This window comes from Lepisma saccharinum, chromosome 19 (assembly GCF_977018435.1).
Source record: "Lepisma saccharinum chromosome 19, izLepSacc3.1, whole genome shotgun sequence".
Classification (NCBI taxonomy): domain Eukaryota; kingdom Metazoa; phylum Arthropoda; class Insecta; order Zygentoma; family Lepismatidae; genus Lepisma; species Lepisma saccharinum.
Window position 1 is genome coordinate 4,206,193 of NC_139247.1, and position 14,004 is coordinate 4,220,196.

Consider the following 14,004-nt stretch of genomic DNA (forward strand, 5'->3'; position numbering starts at 1 on the left):
ATGGAACAGGTGACCATGCAAGAGAAAGCGTGTGATCATTCTCTGGATTCTCTCAGCCATTTGGGTAGGCACGGGTAGTATTTGCGCCACATACCATAGTTTTGGGAGTGCATAAATGTTGACATATATGATTCTAGCGCTTAGTGACAGTTGGCGGAATCGGTTGAAGTGTAATACTGCTTGTATTTTGGGCACTATGGTTTGAAATGTGGGGTTGGAAGTCTCGACCAGGTTTCTCGAGAAGTAGATCCTGAGTACTTTCAATACGTCCGTCACGGTCATTGGGACAGATTCTGTCCAGTTCCATGCCATTGTCCCCAAGGGTTGTATTTTTTATTTTCTTCAGGTTGAGACACAAGCCTGTATTTACTCGTAATTGTTCCAAGATTTCCATTAGGTTAACATAATCCTGGTGATCACGCACCATCACTGTGACATCGTCGGCATATGCAAAAACGCAGTAGGTCATGCCATATGCTTGTATTCCTCATAGTCGTTGATTATTTTGTGTAGGACGGGGCTAAGAGCTGTACAGAAGGCGAGGAGTGAAAAGGGGCAACCTTGCCTAACAGAGCATTGAAGAACAAACGGCAAGGACAATGTTCCATTTACACACAAATGTACCCGAGCCGGAGTGTATAGGGTCTTTATCGCTTCTACGAAATATTCTCCGCAACCAACGTGAGTTAAATGCCAAAATAGATAATAATGATACAATGAATCAAATGCTCCTTTGAAGTCCAGGGCCACTAGAGTTGCTTAGAAGTCAGGGGCTTCATTCATTATAGTAACGATGTCTCGTACACTAGTGAGGACGGTAGTTATATTACCATTAGTTCCGTGCACAAATTGAGGGGGGGGGGGGGCTAGTAGGGTAGCTGCATAGTGTTGTAGTCAGCACGTTAATACTCGTGCCAATATTTTATAATCGGCACATAACAAAGTGATGGGGTGATAATGTTCAGATGTTAAGGGATGTATCACTTTCGGGATTAAGACCATGACACCTGTCAAGCTTGTACGACCTAACTACTTCTGCACAAAACAGGCATTGAGCCACCGCATAAGCAAGTCTGCCCTGGTAAGCCAAAATGTTTGAAATAATTCAATCAGTAGTCCGTCTATGCCCGGGGTTTTTCCTTTTTGAGCTTGTTGGATGGCCACTTCCACTTCTTCCTTAGTGAACGGTTGGTTTAAGATGGCTTCATCTTCCCCTGATAGCGTGGGGATATCAGGGTATGACACATGTTCTTCTGCCTGGGATGCCTTAAATTATGCTGCAAAGTGTTCATATAGGCATGCACGAATGTCTGAGGGTTGTGTGAAGCATTTGTCCCCTTGTCGCAATCTCGTTATGAGTTTCCTTCTCCCACTTCGCTGTTCTGCACTTACATGGGCAATACTGGCTTGTTCTTGGGGGTCAATTGTTGGGAGACGACTTCTCACCACGAAACCTGCCATTCGCTCATGGTGCATTCTCAGTAGGACCGATTGTATGCGTTTCAGTTCCTGCAGGACTGGGTCGCCCCGTATGAGTTGTGTCCTCAACTCGTGGAGTATGCCACAATAGAAATTGTATTTCTTATAGAAATACGTGTGTATGCTATACAAAAATGCTTGATTGATGGCTTCAGGAACGTGTCCCACCATGTAATGATGTCAGTTTGGCGCCTGTTCATATTTTCCCATTCCTTCTACTTTTGTTTGAAGGCTGTTTGAAATTGTTCATCTTGAAGAATCCGACTATTAAGTTTCCAGTATCCCTGTCCCCGAACTGCAGTATTGGCTTCGATTGCCATGTCTAGTTGCACACTGAGGTGGTCGGTGAAGCAAGTGGGAAAATTCTTTATAGATGACACTTTGGGTAATAAGTTCGCACTTACATAGAAACGGTCTAATCGGCTGGCTGAGTCTGGACATATGAAGGTGAATCCTTCCAGTTGTTGGTGCTTGGTTTCCCAAACATCTTTTAGGTGAAAGGCCGCGACCACAGTAGAGAGATGAGTTAAACCCTGGATATTGATCTTGTCATTGTAACACACAGTTAAAATCCCAGCAAGGACAATATGTTGGTGGTTGCCCCCTAAAGCTGTCGCTACTTCTGTTGCATAGAAAGTGTTTCGTGCCTCACGGCCCACTGATCCTGAAGGCGCATACAAGGGTTGGATAAAAAGTAATGGCAACACTGGTATAATTGGTACTTGACTGTATTGGCAGAGGAGCACGTGTTACATTCCTTCAAAGTAATCGCCCCTCATCTCTACGACCTTCTGTCACACGTATGGAAGGCGCCGTACACCGTCAGCGCATCCATCTCTGTCGATGTCCTGCAGTGACCGCCCTATAGCACGTATGATGGCTTCGCGCGTGTCGTAGTGCTTCCCGCCCAGTGGTTCCTTCATTTTGACAAAACGGTCGTAATCACACGGTCTCATACCGGTGAATACGGTGGATGTTCCAGTACCTCCCACTACCAGTTATGCAGGAGTGCCATCACATTGTTCGCAGTGTGACACCTTGCATTGTCAAGCAGGATGATGGGACACCGTGCCGTCGCTTCCTTCTTCATGCGAGACGAAGGTGGTGTTGCAAGAAGGTGCAGAAGTAGGCTGCGTTGACCGTCTGCCTAAGAGACGTTGTTCTTCTTGCCTAAACATATTGTTAGGGCACTTGCACTCTCGTCCTCTGCTTCAGAGCACTGCTGTTTTTGACTGAATAACATACAATCGCTCCCACTCACTATACTTCCTCGTCTGACATTCCTTTATCAGCCACGAAACGCTTGTGGCGCTGTGACTCACCCCTTTCACGGGACAGCAGTGTTGCCATTACTTTTTATCCAACCCTTGTAGATATTACAAAACCAGATTTTACCTATTTCGATGCACGTAATTTGCCCAGAGGGATGCAGGAAAGTTTAGTTAACAGGTATACCTTGTCGTACCAAAATGGCAGTACCTGTGGGGTACATAAAATTATTTTTTATTTATTTATTTATTTTATTTATTTATTATCCTGCGCACAACAGGCATCTGCCCTTTTACAGTGCACAGTAAATGTCTTACATAGGATTTATACACATCAAAATAATATTTATACACATTTCAGATATAAAAAACAAATACATATAGGGGTTATATATATCGTCCTTAAACATTACCGTGGATAAAAAAAAATTAATCAAACCTTATACAATTACATTCATATATGTACGGGTATATATATACACATAAAGAAAGTAACAATAATAATAATAGTAATAATAATAATTTTAAAAAAATAATAAAAATTAAAAATTAAGCAAGAATGTTGTCCATTAAATAGCGTTTATACTCAGAAAATTTAGCATATATGTCCAAGTGTATGCCCCTCTCTAACCATTCATTATACAAGCTACACATTCTTCGCAGGGGAGCCATTTCTGCGGATTTTGTACGGGTGCGGGAAATTGCAAAGAGTTGCTTTCTTGATCGCAACTTTGGATGGGGAACATAGAAAGCTATTTTTGAAAGCAGAGAGGAAGAATCTAATTTGTCGTTAAGAAGTTTGAAAAGAAAAAGGAGCTGATGTATGGTTCTTCTGTTTGCAAGGGAGGTAATGTGTAATTTAATTAGTAATTCGTTATAAGGTGTCATCTTTGGATATGCACCATCTATCCTAAAAACTATATAGCGAGTGAACTTATTTTGAACTTTTTCAATAAGATCTATTTGTTTACTGGTTTGTGGACTCCACACTATAGATGCGTATTCTAATTTGGGCCTAACATATAGGTTAAATAATGATAACAACGCTTTATTTTCATTGAATTCTTTTGCAGTTCTCATAATGAACCCCAGTTTTCTATGCGCGTCATTAACAGTCTTTGTGATATGTAACTGAAACGATAATTTATCATCGAACACTACACCAAGATCTGTTATTGAGTTTGCCCTGTCTACTTGTGTGTGTGCTATTTCGTAGTTATAGTGTATTGGGGATTTCAATCGGGTAAATGTTACGGTCCTGCATTTCTTATGGTTTAGATTAACTTTATTTGCTTTACACCATACGTTGAGATTTTCGATATCCTCTTGTAATTTAATGGAATCATCTTCATTGTTAATGGTCCTATAGAATTTTAAATCGTCAGCAAATAAGAGTTTCTCGGAATTTCTAAGCTGTTTTGGTAGGTCATTAATTAATATTAAATACAACAAGGGACCAAGATTAGAACCTTAAGGTACGCCTGAGCCAGCTACAAATTCATCGGAGCAGCAACCTTGATAATTTACGTATTGTTTTCTGTTTTTGAGATACGAGCACATTAAATCTAAGAGGGAAGAGGAGAAGTTACAAAATGCTAATTTTTTCAAGAGAATATCATGGTTTACAGTGTCGAACGCTTTGCAGAAATCTGTGTATATAACGTCTACCTGACCTCTGTTGTCAAGTTCAGTGGAAATGAAGTTTGAAATTTCTACGAGGTTCGTCACGACAGATCTCTTTGGTACGAATCCGTGCTGGTGCGAGGAGAGAATTGTTTTTACGTGAGCAAAAAAATGTTTATAAAGAATCTGTTCTAATAGTTTAGCTGGCGCAGAGAGTATCGCAATTGGTCTGTAGTTTGAAATTTGAGATTTATCTGATGTTTTTGGTATGGGACAAATTTGGGATAATTTCCATTTATCTGGAAATCTCGATGTTTGTATTACAAGGTTGAAGAGTATATGTAACGGATATTTTAGACTTTCACCACATCCCTTGATTACGTAGGGGGGGGATAAGATCAGGCCCTGCTGTTTTTTTAGGTTTAAGGTTCTTTATTGCTGCTTCTACTTCAGCGATTGATATATCCTGTAAATTTAGAGAAGATAGAAGGGCGTCGGTTTCAGACAAAGGGGTTGGTGGTTCGTAAGAAGACGGTTCCTGTACGTAAACAGAGTGAAAGTGTTTCGCAAACGCTTTGGCAATTGAGTTGTTGCTGTTGAGTTCTTGATTTTCATTACAGATAAGTTGTGCGTATGATGGTCGTTTTTTATTTCTTATGAAGGACCAGAATTGCTTCACGTCCCCTGTTTTAACACTAGCTTCAATGCTTTTCAAGTAGTTTGAGTACGCATCCTGAATATTCTTTTTTAGTCTGGTTCGTATATTTTTGAATTTTGTTGCATGCATTTGAGTATTCCCTACGTTATGCTTCATTTTACGATGATGTTTTGCTTTGGATGCCAGATCCCTTATAATCTGTCGCGTGAACCAACAAGGGTAGTGGTGGGAGGAGGGGGTTGATAGAGGAATGCAATCATCGAACACGGATGTGACGATCTGATAAAATTTTTCAACGGCAATATTAACGTCTGAGCACAATTTTAATTCTTCCCAATCTAACGAAATAAATTTTATATACATACTGTTAAAATCAGCTTTCCTAAAATTGTAGCGTTTCTCGTTTGGTTCTGGATTTCTTGTTTTACAACGTACATGACTTACTTTCAAATATAAAGTAGGGTGATGCTTATCCTCAGGAACGGACAGAGGTTCTTCTCTGGACAATTTTATGTGGTTCAGATTTGTTAGTACTAGGTCAAGCATTTTCCCATAATTATTCTTAATATTATTTTTGTTTTGTAGACCAGTTAGTTGGAGAAAGTTACATAATGATTGACAGGTTTTATTGTTGTTTAATGCCTTGCAATCTGTATCGCGAATATCCGGAATGTTAAAATCACCAATTATCAGAATCGGACTCCCCGGCGGGTAATGCATAGTTATACAGTTGAAAAGAGCATCATACAAGGCAATATCAGAATTAGGAGGTATATAAACTGCACACATATATATATAACTACCAGGAATTGTTCGAATTTTAACTATTATAATATCAATATTTGGATCATCTATTAAACATTCTACTTGAATCGCAATAAGTTCCCTTTTGATTCCAATCATTACACCCCCTCCCAGGTTTTTGTTAGTTTGCAACGATTTACGATCGGCTCTGAATACATTGTACCGGTCATCAAAAAGTTCAGAACTGTTATGTGTTGAATTCACCCACGTTTCGGTACAAATGACTACATCATAGTTATTGGCGTTTATGGCCATGTAAAAATCTTTAATTTTAGTACGTAAGCCACGAACGTTTTGGTAGACAATATCCAACAAGTGTTTTTCACGACGTGTGTCATTATTCTGGCCGTCTACAGGGTTTAGAGAGTGTATATTTCTGTTCGGTTTATTTTTGACACAGGAGTTGAATCGAGGTTCTGAACTGTCACTCACTGATAATAACTTACCGGTTTGTACCTCCTGGGCATGGCTACGTCGACCATCTCAGCGGGTGGAGGGGGAGGTCCCCGAATTCTGCGAAGTTCCATGGTTCTGGAGGGTGTTCCACGGAGAAAGGGGGCGGATAGAAGACCGATGACCTTCAGCGGATGCACTTGGGGATGGTTCATTTGGTTCTTGAGGGGGAGCAGGTGAATTGTCCTCCAGATCGCGTAAGGCGTACTTCTTGTTGTTCACTACTAAATGGCGAAAGCTCAGATGTGCCCTGTGTCCTTGTCTCCGTGCGTCGTGCATGTACGGCAGCAACCTTTCTCTTTCCCGCCGAACCGATGAAGAGTAATCATTGTCAATAAATATTTTAGTTCCTTTCAAGGTTGTCCTATTTCTGATTATTTCCTCTTTCTTCTTGTATCGTAAAAAACGACACACTATGGGACGGGGGCCACTTGATCGCTGAACGTTCACACGATGCGCTCTCTGGATATCATCATCATGGAGGGTCACTTTGAGTTTGCTTTCGACGATATCTTTCACCTTACGTTCCGAAGCGTTCCAGTCCTCTCCGGCATCTTCCTCCACACCAAAAAACACGAGGTTCTCTCTCCGTCCTCTGTTCTCCTGATCGTCGATTCTGTGTTCCAACCAGCTTGTGTAATCGCTCAGGTCGTTCACACGCTTTTCCAGAACATTCACACGGTTTTGCATGTTGTCCACCCTCAGCAATATCTTATTTAAAGTGTCCCCGAGTTGGCGAACTTCGTTGCTCAAAATCTTGTTGCTCTCTTGAAATTCAGACTTGAGATCCTGAATCAAACCTTTGAGCTCTTGTAGATCATCTCCAGGCCCTGGATTTTGCTCGACACCTCCCACAATGAGTAGGGTTAGCACCACAACACCATAAGCAAGATACACTTTCTGAAGACCGCAGTTCTGTTTTGCTTTCGACACTTTCGGGCGTGCTTGGGTGAAATACATGCCTATAGCCAGGCGCCACTGAACGGTGCACACACCCATTGTCCCCGGACACTTCAACCAGCGGAGCTCAACAAAAACACGTCCGTCCTCAACGACTATATATAGTGTAGTCGTGGCCACATGTAAAATCGTCTGTACCGACCTCTTGAAGGAAAAGATGATCGAGAGCACTTTGCTTTATATAATCAGCTAAGGCATGGTGTTTGACTGTAGAGGATAGTTTGTTCAGATTTAGTGTGGCAAAATGATACACGGGAGCCGTCATATAGCACACTAATGATATAAACAACCAAAACATTGCATGTACTTACAGGTTTTGTAAAGAATCAGCATTTAGAGTGTTCATCATCGTGGGGTTTCCAAAGGGTTGGGCACACTTGGGGTCAGACTTCACTGGCGATAGTGAACGCTATTCGTTCGTTTTCTTCACCGGGTGGGTGTGATTCTGGTCTGTGCTACGTGGCTTCTCCCTCTTCTTCTTTCCCAGTATAGGTGAAGATGAGGTCGGCAATGATGGGGGTTCTAGAATCACGTCCATGTTTGTCGTCTGCGAAGAAACTACATCTAGTGGTGGTGAGTGCTCGATGGTTTCCACAGGAGTCATCTGCGTAGTATGGATACTTAGTGGCATGATTGTAGTCTCATCATTGGGAGATACTAGAACCTCCATGGGATCGACAGAATTTCTAACACTAGGCAGGGTGCTGTTTTCTTCAGTCGGGGTTGAAGGGACATCCTGTATTGCATCGGAACTGGCGTCTATAGTTGATTCAGTTTGCATCTTGGTTATTGTAACTGGAAGTATTGTCTGAGCATTGTGTATCACTTCTTCAGTGCTGTTGAGGTTGAATGGGGCAGGTCGCACTCTCCCTGCGTACGAGTTATCACTTGTGCATGCTGTTGGCCTCTGGCAACTAGGGCAATGGTTAAAGAAATGATCGACCGCATCACAATATGAACACGTGCGCTCTTGACCATTGTACGTGACCCAATAATGGCCGCTACTGATCGTAACTTATGAAGGTATCACACGGGACAAGATCATTTTTACCAATTTTCTTCCGGTTCTCAATGGGTATATGTGGTCTTTTGAGTAAGTTTCGTCATCAAGGAAGATCACCTGTCTGTAGTTAGTTAGTACAGAATATATTGCTTCATCTGACATTTCACTCGGCACGACGTGCGGCCGCACTATCACATGATTTTCATCTGCCCACATCATTATCACTTCATATTCTCATTGTCATTATACATATACACTCCTTTTGACTCGCGTAATAACTGTTCACCCGTTACTTTAGACAATAATTTCACAAAAACACATTTTGTATAATAGTCTACTTCTATACTTACAACCTGTTCCGGTTTCAGTTCCAATTTCGTACTTATCCAGCGATGTTGTTCATTTGACGTGGGCTTATTTCTCACTTCTCTACAGTTCAATTTCAGCGTGTTCACTTGCTTGATGGCCATTTTCAAGACTTCAGTTTTGTTCGACTGGACGATTACGTAATACATGCACGCTGTCTCAACTACATGCTATGGAAGAGAGCACCGAACCAACTTCCTCCTTCCGCGGTTCACGCGAGACTGACATGGCCACAAACCACCGTGAAGAAACCAAGCTATTCCAGTAATTTATCCATAAGATTGCATCTTTTCCAGTCCAGCTCGAAACTTTTGATGTCGCTTCTCACTAATTATATTAATTTGAAAGCAATATGCTTCATCAGATAGGGTTCATATGCTGTACACATTGCTGACAAAATACAAGTGAAGCTTGTGCATGAAAATTAATGAAGACATTGGGATATTCGAATTCTGCTATGTGACGATGAATCTCATTAACCAACGGCACATAAATTATATTATTCTAAATTATTTATTTCAAAATGAAGAGTCATTATCCTGGAATCTACGGAGGCATTCATTCATTCGGTAAGAATTTTACGAGAGTCAAAATTCTATTTTTATGCTTCATTACGAAACCAACGTGCACGTGTAAAATAAGCCCGACAATTTTTATTTTACAAAAAATCCATATACTGTTGAAGTTAAATGAGAGGCCAACCATTGACGTATTTTTAATAGCGTGGATGACTGATGTGAGGGGGGAGGGGGGTACCTCCTCTGAGGTGCACACCTGGCTGTGACATAAACTCTTCTTCCTTTAGGATTATATTATTTTTCCCATCGCATATTCAGTGCCAACTTTGCGAGTCTGTTTGCAAAAGTGTATGGGGAAGGAGTTTATTTATTCTTCAAACTTTCTCCTGGACTACGATAACACTATATCCGAAAGATTTTTTTTTTTTGCATCATTTTCAGGAATTGCAACAGCACTATTTCTGTCTCACTTATTCTTATTGCGTTTTTTCCATTTCTTTATTTAGTGTTGCTTTTCATCCATTTTCGGCTACTCGCAACGACGATGAAGAGAGACTCAAAAAGAACACCCATGCTCAGGCCAAATTCGGACCCGGAGCCCTCGCATTCTAACAAATTGTGATAAGTACTTCGTCATGAACATCAAAAACGCGTTTCTTTTTAAAATAAATTTCAGGAATATTTCACATTTACATTACTTTGATTGTAGATGTGAAAATTCCAGTTAATTAATATTTGTGCTGCAATCTTTCCATTACCCATTTTCTTTGAGTCTGAGAGACACATTCCCTGCATATGGTTAAATTGATTGATAGTAAGCCCAGTATTTGTTTTTCTTCTCCAATTTTGTCCCTATCCACAAAATAGTCAACCTTGGACAATGATAGTGTGTCACATCCTCCACACACTGAAACACATAGCAGTGTGAAGTGTCACTCCACACTGACAATGCTACACTATCTTGGTTGCCTACTCCTTTGATTATTCGTGTCAAAATAAATACTGGTTTGTTTTGTTGCAGACAAAATATGACCAACAGCCAGAGGTGTCAACTTAAGATAAATTTTCGGGGGGGGGGGGGGGCAAGATCAACATAAACAATACTTTATATAGGTAAATATACATAAAATGTGTCATTGTACAGTGGGATCCAAGAGTATTACCGTGCAAATTGTCCATCACCATGTTCGTACACTTTATTTGACCCAACATGAGCTTCAAGAATTAAAAGAAAACACAAAAGAAGCTGTTGACAACTTCTGCACCAGCATACATAAAAATCCATCGCTTCAAAACACATAGGATGCCAGAGAAAAATTAATTAAAATAGTCATGGACAATTTGCACGGTAATACTCATGGATCCCACTGTACATGAATTTTTGGTGAGCAGATAGTGCCTTGCCCCCCTCCCCCCACAAAGTTGACGCCTATGCCAAGAGCTGTAAAGGTGTCCCAGGTTTGATACCCGGTGGATCCACTTTAAACTGTAGGTCCAGTCCCGTTTTCTTGCCTGTGCATAAAGTGAACTTAAAACAATAATTCAATTCAAAAACTCAAATATGCTGCTCCAAATTAAGAATATTTCAAGTTCCTCCCAGATGATGAGTGCAAGACTAACAAGTAGGACACACGTGAAAAGGAGAACGTTTCTTAGCCCTAGATATCAATACATTTTCTTTCCAGGTACTTAAAACACTCTCTCTCTTTTGACAGATCTTTGGAAAACTGTTTCATTACACCAAGCTTACTATAAAGTGGAGGAAGCAGAACTTTACTAGCATCAACGAGACTTTCTTGTGTTACATTTCTACTCCCAGGTTGCAATGAAGTCATAGGTGGCAACACTTTTTGGATCCAGGGATGGGCTCTATCCCATTCACACAGGAAGCAGGGGTACTTCGTGTAACCTCCTGTTGTCCCAGAATCATTGGAAATAGTTTTTAGATCACCATCCATGTTCACTGTATTTCAGTTTTGTAAAAATTACAGATAGGTACTCGTAGCTTTCCTCCAGATACACGGGAAGACCAACTGGAACGGATGCATACATACTCGTGTTGTGGATAAGCACTGCTTTGAGGTTTCTCCTGGAGGATTCGATGAATAGTTCCCAATCCATAACCTCAAACCCGAGTTCGATCCACGATGGGGAAAACCAAGATTTTTTCCACCTGTTCAAGTGGCTCCAGCACCCACCCAGCATCGTATAAAGTGGGTACCTGGAGGAAACTCTGGGGGGGGGGGGTAAAGGTGACCAGGGGCACGGTGCTGATCACATCACCCCCACCTTTGGCCGTGATCAAGAAAGTGGGGGCCCCTACCCCACACCCCCTATATGCCTTCATGGCATGGTGCATAGCACAGGGGAGCACTTTTTACCTCATACTAGAAATATAACCTCTCCATCAACCCAGGGACATTGCAACAGTATATATAATAGACTCCCCATCTTCACAAAAGTATGTAATAAAATCTGCTTCTTTCTTTCTTAACCATGAGTAAAAGGTGCCCGTTCTCAATAGATTCTATTTCTTTAGCCAAGAGCCTAAAATTCTGCAGATTCTTTTGAAAGACTAGTCTGGATAATAAACCTTTTTGAGCAAGGCCTCATCTCCAGGAAGCTATCAACTCGCAGCAAGCCATGGCACCTAGCGACCTGTTGAGTGAGATGAGTCAAGGCAAAATGGATAATAAACCTTTTCGTACTCCCACAAAAATAGGCAATAATTAGGCTGGAGAGTTCAATGAACTAACTGATATCTAACTATGCACTGGTATGTTTGAAAGACTAGTCTTTTGAACAGTTTAGTGGATATATGATAGAGGTTGAAGTAAATCATGGAGTGTTTGATGCTGCACACAAATTACATCTTAGTTTCTGATTAGAATATTTAGTTCTGTCAATCACACTGTATAACATAATGTTGTGTTATAATTTTATTATTCCTAATTGCATTATACAGTGCGTTTCTAAAGTCCCCAAACTCCAATTTAAGAAAATGATAAACAATTATAAAATCTTCACATTTCAATTATTATAACATGAAAATATTTACATGTGACTACAGTTTGTTCTTACATAAGGATGAACAACAAAGTTTAACATTTAGAGAAGATGTTGAAAATGTTTACCATCAACTTCTAGGCACAAGTTAACACGATGACACATATTGGAGGCCACTTTGTGCAGTGTTGTGACCGGGATGTCACTCACTGCTCTGGTTATATTCTCCTATAGATCCTCAATTGTTTTTGTACACTATGTTCTTAAGATAGCCCCACAAATAAAACTCTGGAGGACTTAAGTCTGGCGAGCGAGGCAGCCACAAATTTTTCCATATCAATCGATCCCAAAAGAAATGTCTGAGCATCTCCATTGACTCATTTGATGTATAGCTCATTGCTCCATCCTGTTGGAACCAACAGTAACGTTCGTGTTCCTCAAGCAAAGCTACAAATTGAGTGATGATGTTACCATACACTTCTGAATCAACAGTCGTGTTGAAAAAAATTGGACCCACAATTCTTCTCCTTGAAATTGCGCACCATACTCCCACTATCTCACAATGAAGTGGAACTTCATGTAATGCATGAGAATTTTCTGTAGCCCACATCCAAGTATTCTGACTATTCACGTATCCACACAAATGGAACCAGGCCTCATCACTGAAAAATGTTTTGTTCAGTTTGTTGACCACACTGTTCCACGTAAATCTGTTGAACCACTGACAATAATTTCTGCATTTCTCGAAATCCAACGGGCGTAGTTCTTGAACTACTCGCACCTTGTATGCTCCGAACTTCAGACGTTTTGCAGCCCTGTGACAAGATGACAAAGATTTTCCTACCTCTTGTGAAAGCTGCCTCAGGGACTTCCTAGGGAAGTTCTGCAATTTTTCACCAACATCCACAAGAAAGTCTTCTGTGAAAATTGATGGTCGTCCGCTCCTTGGCTTATCTGCAATGTTTCCTGTTTCACGAAACCTTTTTATTAAATCATACACTGTTGTTTTTCCAGGTGAAGGAGTGTTGGGATATCTCCTATGAAAGATCTATATACAGCGTTCATATGATTTAACTTGAAAGTAAGCTTCCAAAACAGCAACCCTCTGCTCCCGTGTAAACTCATGGTGAACTGAATTCGTGCGTGTTTTCAACTGGACATCTGGCTTTCATTCTTGCTGCCTACTGCGCATGCATCGTTGTTCATTGTCATCTAGTGTTGATTTGTATGTTCCAACAACACCAACAAACAATCACAAGCAACAGTTTCTAAAAAAATTGCATTGTTGCTCAATAATGAATTTTTAAAGTCAGAGTTTGGGGACTTTAGAAATGCACTGTATTTGCTTATTTCTATCAGTTTCTTAACCTAATTTAAGAAACCGCAGTGCTGCCACCTAGCGAGCAGATATGTAGAGTAGCTGTTTACATTGCTGGTTAGAAGAGGCAAAAGCGATGGACAAAAAAAGTATTTCGTGACGAAACCTTATGTGATGGAACTTTTCTGATACTTGTGAAATCAGTAGCCAAAAATCTACAGGAATCAGGCATTACTTTCCAAACACTTTTTTCATTGCAGGGTAATGTTACTGAGGATTTGTCTATTCAATTATCATACCCTAATTCCAATGTCAAAACCACGAATTTGCTAAATCTTACATTAAAATATAAGCATTTAATATTACAATTCGTGGGAAAAAAAACAACAGATTTTACATTTGGATAAATGTTGTCATCTTTAAAATGCGCATGCGCTTATGACTGTTTATTAGTTCATATTAGTTAGCATAGGAGTCTATGGACTAAAAGCAGTCAGCAACTGCATTAGGTGAAAAAGTCAAAACTTTGACATTTGTGGTTTTGGAAT